The sequence below is a fragment of the Hylobates moloch genome, unplaced genomic scaffold (genome assembly GCF_009828535.3).
Source record: "Hylobates moloch isolate HMO894 unplaced genomic scaffold, HMol_V3 SCAFFOLD_16, whole genome shotgun sequence".
Taxonomy (NCBI): domain Eukaryota; kingdom Metazoa; phylum Chordata; class Mammalia; order Primates; family Hylobatidae; genus Hylobates; species Hylobates moloch.
Genome location: NW_026652291.1, coordinates 57,749,610 through 57,758,147, shown reverse-complemented (window position 1 = coordinate 57,758,147; position 8,538 = coordinate 57,749,610). Strand labels below are relative to the sequence as shown.

General features: G+C 39.5%; 1 pseudogene; it reads left to right on the top strand.

The window, feature by feature from the left end:
• The window catches only part of LOC116484694 (olfactory receptor 11G2-like), a 6,463-nt pseudogene extending 312 nt beyond the window's left edge, over window positions 1-6,151 (top strand).
• Window positions 6,152-8,538: the final 2,387 nt, after the last annotated feature.

Genomic DNA, 8,538 nt, shown 5'->3' with positions numbered 1-8,538 from the left:
GTAAGACCAAATTTGATATGGATTTATTTTTGACTTTCTTTTTTTTTTTTTCCTTTTTTATTTTTATTATACTTTAAGTTCTAGGGTACATGTGCACAATGTGCAGGTTACTTACATATGTATAAATGTGCCATGTTGGTGTGCTGCACCCATTAACTCATCATTTACATTAGGTGTATCTCCTAATGCTAGCCCTTCCCTCTTCCCCGACCCCACGACAGGCTCCGGTGTGTGATGTTCCCCCTCCTGTGTCCAAGTGTTCACATTGTTCAATTCCCACCTATGAGTGAGAACACGCGGTGTTTGGTTTTTTGTCCTTGTGATAGTTTGCTGAGAATGATGGTTTCCAGCTTCATCCATGTCCCTACAAAGGACATGAACTCATCCTTTTTTATGGCTGCATAGTATTCCATGGTGTATATGTGCCACATTTTCTTGATCCAGTCTATCAGTGTTGGACATTTGGGTTGATTCCAAGTCTTTGCTATTGTGAATAGTGCCACAATAAACATTTATGCAGCCAAAAGACACATGAAGAAATGCTCATCATCACTGGCCACCAGAGAAATGCAAATCAAAACCACAATGAGATACCATCTCACACCAGTTAGAATGGTGATCATTAAAAAGTCAGGAAACAACAGGTGCTGGATAGGATGTGGAGACATAAGAACACTTTTACAATGTTGGTGGGACTGCAAACTAGTTCAACCATTGTGGAAGTCAGTGTGGCGATTCCTCAGGGATCTAGAACTAGAAATACCATTTGACCCAGCCATCACATTGCTGAGTATATACCCAAAGGATTATAAATCGTGCTGCTATAAAGATACATGCACACATATGTTTATTGCAGTACTATACACAACCAATATTTCTTAAGCCCTTACTGATCAAGCACTGGTCAAGGTACTCCATTTCATACAGTAATCTTTGCAACGGCCCTTAAAGAAGGCATAATTATGACCATTTTATAGTTAAGGAAACTAAGAAAGTATTAATTTCCTATGACTAGTAAAGAAAACTCTTGACTCTATATCCAGGACTTTTTCTATCTTGTACAGCTGCCTACCACTTGTCCCAATCTGGAAAATTATCTTATCCTTACTTTTTAAAGTACTTTCTAGAAAAAGATTGCCCAACCTTACAGACGTGGCAGCCCCCTCACTGAACCTGTGCAAACAAACAAGAGGAGGCAAGTGTGTTGTCATGAGACGTCTCTGGGCTGGCTGAGGAGGGGGGGTCAACCAAGTTAAGTATCCAGACTTCTACTGTATTGAACTTTGGGAGAACATTGAAGTATCAGGGAAATGCCTTCGTATCACACTGCATGGGACACAGCTTGGCTCCTTGAGTCATAGTCCATCTTCACCCCGCTTTCTGGGGTTGACTAATTTAATGAGTAAACAGATTTTTTTTAAGTAGTTTTTGTTGTTAATTAACTTGGTCCAAGCAGCCTGGGTACAAAAACACAGTGTTGTGCCCGTGTTCACAGTGCCCTCTACAGCCAATGCAGGGTGAATCAGCTAGATTTTTTCTTTTTCTTTTGTTTTTTTACTTTCTTTTCTTTTTCTTTTTTTTCAATCTAGCTGGGATTTGTGGCAGGTAAACATCATAGTTTCTTCTGCACAGAAGAGATGAGTAATAAAAGGTAAGTAACAATACAGTCTGGTTAAGACTGTTAACTCAAAAGAACATAAAGCCATTCTGCAAAAGTATAAGCACCCAAAGTCATTCTGCATTCAGGTGTTCCCAAACAGTGATTGGGAAAGGAAGCAAAAAAATGTAAAGTTTTTTTTCTTCTTTTCAAGTTTCCTGCTAAACCTATCTTAACATTGGATCACTAATATCAGATTCCACTGTTTATGTAACTAGAATAGTAACCAATGGATTTTGCAGACTTATATTCCCAACCCAGAAAATCAAAGACCTGTTTCAACAAGGCAAAATTAAACCTAATTCTATTCATCAGCTCCATCTACCCTTGATGGCTGGGGAATGATTTTAACAGAAGTGAGAAGCAGCTACCTACTGTTAATTTGAACATTTTACTCCTGAAATTGGTAAATTGCATTACCAAATGGCATGAATCAGTGAGTTAGTTCACTATCTCAAAAGAGAAAAGTGATTTCAAATAGTTCCAAGGGTCCTTTGTTCCACAGACACACAATCTGAGTCAGCCTTGCCCAAAAGCATTGTGTGGATGTGATCCCTTTCTGGGAAATAAGAAAGTGTATTTATTCATTCATTTTATGGGTATTTATTGAAAGCTTTCTAAGTACAAAGCACTGTGCTAATGCCTGATCACCTCTGGTAAAGTAACTTCTCAAATTGACTTCAAGCCGGTGACAAAATTCTGTTTGAAACTTGGTGCTCAGGAAGATGCTGTTGAGTGAGCCAGTTCAAAGAATTCTCCCTTGGTAGAGAGAATTTTCATACAGGAAAAGTAAAAGGTACAGTAAAGAATGTCTGGTTTAAATAATAAGATTGATAACAGAACTCATCTCAACAGTTAACGAACTTCCCAGAGAGGCTGTAAATTACATCATGCCTTGAAATGTTCTCCTAAGCCACGCTTGAGGACAGTTTGATCACTTCTGCAGTATTTTCTCTTGAAAGCAAAACAGCTTTGATATAACCACCTACTTTAAATAAAAGTACTACCAAGAAGAGAACTATCCACGGTAATATTACCAAAAGAAAAAAAAAGAAAGAAATTGTTAAAATGCAATCTATGTATCATTCTCAAGACTCTAGTAAATACAGACCTTAATATTAGACAAGGATATTAACAATGAGAACTCCAATATACTGCTAATGGCAGTGAAAAAAGTCCAATAATTATATAAAACTTCAGCTTAATTTTCTACAATTGAAGATACACACTTCCTATGATCCAGCTAATAGAAATGCATGTACACGTGAATCAGGAGAGATAAACTATATGGTCATAGTGTAGCGGGAAATCAGAGACTGGAGAGACCAACTGCAGTTCAGGAGGGTATATTTTAGGTGTACACCGGCTCAGTGGACATGCATCCTGAAAGTCTGAGCAGCAAACAAAGAAAACGAACGCGTTGGGCCGGGCGCCGTGGCTCACGCCTGTAATCCCAGCACTTTGGGAGGCCAAGGCGGGTGGATCATGAGGTCAGGAGATCGAGACCATCCTGGCTAACACAGTGAAACCCCGTCTCTACTAAAAATACAAAAAATTAGCCGGGCGTGGTGGCGGGTGCATGTAGTCCCAGCTACTCGGGAGGCTGAGGCAGGAGAATGGCGTGAACCCGGCAGAGGGAGCTTGCAGTGAAATGAGATCACGCCACTGCACTCCAGCCTGGGCGACAAAGTGAGACTCCGTCTCAAAAAAAAAAAAAAAAAGAAAGAAAGAAAGAAAAAGAAAACGAATGCCTTTTATGCACCTTGAGGCGGGAATTACATGATGCAGGAAGCTGGCTTACAAAAGCGAGAACAAAGCAATTAATTATCAGGTGACATTCTTAGGACTCAGCTTATCTCTTGGGAAAACATGTCTTGCAACTCATGCTTATCTATCTTGTGACCTTGCAGCTGCACAGCAAGAAAAACGGGAGCTTACAGAACTTAGAAAATACGTGGGGGAGAGATATGGTTAATGCTTCACAGACCTTACAGAGGAGCAGTTAATATTCTTTCTTAACTCTTACTTCGGGTAGGGGGTTACTTCATGCCCATTCTAGCTTAACCTTAAACTGTAGATTTAATTTCTTTTAAGTTTTCCACTTTAATAGTAACATTACCCCTAACAGCCCCAAACTGGAAGTAAACCAAAATATTTATCTGTTGTAGATTGTTTAAGTAAGTGATGGTTCGAGTCAGGCGCAGTGGCTCAGGACTGTAATCCCAGCACTGTGGGAGGCCGAGGCAGGCAGTATCACTTGAGCTCAGGAGTTCAAGACCAGCCTGGACAACATGGCAAAACCCTGTCTCCACCAAAAAACAAACAACAGACAAAAAAATCCATCAAATTAGCCGGGCAAGGTGGCATGAGCTTGTGGTCCTAGCTACTCAAGATGCTGAGGCGGGAAGATTTCTTGAGCCTGGGCGGCAGAGGCTGCAGTGAGCGGAGATGGTGCACTGCACTCCAGCCTGAGTGATAGAGAACGACCCTATCTCAATCTTTTTAAAAAGTAATTCATACCATTCATTCATACAATGGAACAGTATAGAGCAGTAAAAAATTGTGAGAATACAGATATATGCAACAACATGACTTTCACAAACTTACTGTTGAATAAAGAAATCATCCAAACGTATAATAGTATGATTTCACTTATGCAAAGAACAAAGACAAGCAAAATTTAATACTGTACTAGTGTTTAGAGGTGCATGCTTAGTTATTAAATTGTAAAGAAAAACAAGTGATGATCATACAGAAGAAAGAGTGTTATTATTAGAGGGAGGGAAGGGCAGAGAGGGATGGCGATGGGGCATGTGCGGAGATTCTAGGATGCAATATTCTATTTCTTGACCTCAGTGGTAGTTACGATGATGTTTCCATTATGATCTTTTATTAAGATGTACATTCATGTATTATGCATGTTTCCATACAATTCACAATAAAGAAACTTCTGTGTTTATTCACTGATACTGACTTGTAGTATATTTTATAGACCAACAACTATTGTCCAAGTGGACAATATTTCGGGATTAGGCAAAAATAGTCACTATTGGCCAGGCACAGGTGGCTCAGGACGGTAATCTCAGCATTTTGGGAGGCCAAGGCATGAGGATTAATTCAGCCCAGAAGTTCGAGACCAGCCTGGGCAATATAGGAAGACTCCTTCTCTACAAATAATGTTGAAATTTTCTTGGTATGGTGGCACATGCCACATGATGGTCCCAGCTACCTAGGAGGCTGAGGCAGGATTGCTTGAGCTGGGGAGGTCAATGCTGCAGCAAGCCATGATTATGCCACTGCACTCCAGCCTGGGCAACAGAGCGAGACCCTGAATCAAATGTGTGTGTGTGTGTGTGTGTGTGTGTGTGTGTGTGTGTGTGTGTGTGTGTTGTGTGTGTGTGTGTGTGTGTGTGTGTGTGTGTGTGTGTGTGTGTGTAGAGAGAGAGAGAGAGTCACTGTTGATAGATGTGCTTATTGCATTCCCAGAGATGGCTTAAATATAAATCTGAGTTCCCTTCTATCCTTTCACTGCCATCCAGTAATTGCTGGTGATTTTACAGGTCATAGGCACATGAAAAATCTTCAACACCCCCAGCAACTCCAGCACCTTCACTGGCTTCATCCTCCTGGGCTTCCCTTGCCCCAGGGAGGGGCAGATCCTCCTCTTTGTGCTCTTCACTGTTGTATACCTCCTGACCCTCATGGGCAATGGTTCCATCTTCTGTGCTGTGCATTAGGATCAGAGACTCCACGCCCCCATGTACATCCTGCTCGCCAACTTCTCCTTCCAGCTCCACAGTCCCCAATGTGCTGGCCAACTTCCTCTCTGACACCAAGATCATCTCCTTCTCTGGCTGCTTCCTCCAGTTCTACTTTTTCTTCTCCTTGGGCTCTACAGAATGCTTTTTCCTGGGAGATATGGCATTTGACCTATACCTTGCCATCTGCCGGCCTCTACACTATTTGACCATTATGACCAGACGTCTCTGCAACATTCTTGTGGGCAGCTGCTGGGTACTTGGTTTCTTGTGGTTCCTGATTCCTATCAGTGTCATTTCTCAAATGACCTGTGGATCTAGGATGATTGACCACTTCCTATGTGACCCAGGTCCTCTGTTAGCCCTCACCTGTACCAGAGCCCCTCTACTAGAGTTGACTAGCTCCACCTTAAGTTCTCTACTTCTATTTATTCCCTTTCTCTTCATCGTGGGGTCCTATGCTCTGGTTCTGAGAGCTGTGTGGAGGGTTCCTTCAGCATCTGGAAGAAGAAAGGCTTTCTCTACCTGTGGCTCCCACCTGGCTGTAGTTTCACTGTTCTATGGCTCAGTGATGATCATGTATGTGAGCCCAACATCTGGGCATGAAGCTGGAATGCAGAAGATTGTGACTCTGTTCTATTCTGTGGTTACTCCCCTTATTAATCCTGTCATATACAGTCTGAGGAACAAGGAAATGAAACATGCAATGAGGAAAATACTGAGAACACAAAATTAAGAGTCTTAGTTTAAAAAATTTTGAGAGACAGAATCTTTTTTATTTAAAAAAATCACTCAGAAAATTGTTTATATTGTTTTTGAACTGTATACACTGTAATGTTTTATTTTCTAGAATTCATAGGGCTATAAGAGGTGTCAAAGGTGTATTCTATCTCTTTCATTTTCCAAATGATAGGCCTGTAAATTGAAAAAATTGGGTTGAGTTTGTTGGGGAAATATGATTAAAAACAAATCTCTTACCAACCCAGAAAACTTCTCCACAACGGTATAAGAGAAAGAAAGTAGTTTTATTATTGAATAAGTATTCAACCAGAATGTGATACATGTCACAGACAATCCACTGAGAGACTGCAAGGACAGAAAGGCATCTCACCCTTTTACACAGCAAAGTAAATACAACCCAATACATGCATGTTCTCAAAATAAACAATAACTAGTCCTCAAGTCACATATAGTTCATCCTGGGTTCACCTGGTAATTGGAGTGGCCATTAGTATTTGTTCATTGACTTTATACAAAGGAAAAATAAATTCATATCTTTATGACAGGAAATAGTTTTGCAATTTAATAATTAGACTGCCAAAATTAGGCTTCTACCCTTTCACAGAAACTGGGAGATGGGAGCACTAACTTCCTTTTTCGGGGTCCTTGAGAAAGATATTCCTGGGTCATAAAGCTAGCCAGAGGCTTGTTTAGCTTTTGCAAAAATTTATAGGCCAGGTGCAGTTTCTCACACCTCTAATCCCAGCACTTTGGGAGCCCGAGGCAAGAGGATCGCTTAAGGCCAGGAGTTCAAGACCAGCTTGGGCTCAAACCAGCCTGGGCAACATAGTGAGATCCATCTCTACAAAAAAAATTTTTTTTAATTAGCTGGGTGTGGCACACATTTGTAGCCTTAGCTACTCAGAAGGCTGAGGTGGGAAAATTGCTTGAGCCCAAAAGTTCAAGGCTGCAACAAGCTATAACTGCACCATTGCACTCCAGGCTGAGCAGGAGTGAGACCCCCATCCCTAAGATAAGGAAAAAAGAATTACATACATCTTTTCAAAAAAATTACAGGTTTCCTAAAGTAAATGCTCTATGGAAAGGGAGAGAAGAAAGTCTCTTCCCTTATTTTCAACAGGGATAATTAAGCCTTTTTTTTATTATTATTTGTATTTGCCCTTACAAGTTATACAAGGTCATAACCTTAGGGCAAAACCTAAAGTTTTCTATTTCCCTTTCAGCAACATAAGTTCACTTTATTTCTTTAATTGAGCTTATATTTCTGTCTTCCAGAATATTCTTCATGGTAATATTATTATAGACAAAAGATTAATATCTTTGATATATCAATATATCTTCAGATCAATAAGAAAAATACCATTAGCACAACCATAAAAATTCTAGAACATAACATCAGAAAATCCCTTCTAGCCATTGGCTTAGGCAAAGCCTTCATGACCATTAGCACAATAGGAAGAGTGTCAAATATCTTAAAAAAGCCAACAGTAAAAAGCTTTTAAGCAAGTAAAAAGACACTCTGTTTTATCATAAGGTGAGAAAAGCAAATAAAACTATAATAAATATACGTGTTTTTCCCCAAAATTAACAAAGATCAAAAATGAAGTTGGAAAAAATGGCAGTTTTTGCTAGTAGAGCATAAATTGGCACAACATCTGTGGAGGACATCTTGCCAATAATTATCAAAATTTAAAAGTCATTTCCTCTAGTTCAACAACTCCAAAATTCTAGATGCTTATCTTACTGGTATACTCACACAAGAAAAATGGCACATGTACAAGAATATTGACTACTGCTTCTTATAGCAAAAGATTGGATCTATCTAAATTCCCACTAAGAACTGATCAGGTAAATTAGTGTATAATCATAGGGTGGAATACTATGTGACTTTTTAAAATGAGGATCTGTATGTATCTTTTAATATGAATGTATCCTTATGCTATATTGTTAAAAAGCAAGGTGGAGGAGCGCTCTATCTGCCTCTCTTTCATATGAAGAAGAAAGACTGTACAGATATGTATATATTTATGTTCATAAATACACAATATGTTTCTTGAAGAAGAAACTAGTAACAGTGATTGCTGTTAGCAAGGATAATTGAGTTTCTGGGGACAGAGAGAGGAAATATTCCCCTTGACATGCCTTTGTATTTTTAAAATGTTGTTCTATGTGCATGCATTGCGTTTAAACAACATCTAACTTTAACACTAAAAAATAAATGTTAAAACTATCTCACTATAAAATTAGAAACAGGGAAACATTTCTTCAGAACTATGTGATCCTTTAGGAAACTAGGAAGAGAGCTGATTATTGATGGAAAATGAAAAAAGAAGGCAATTGACACACTCTTAGTGTCATCTCACTCAAATGCTTTGGCTTTGT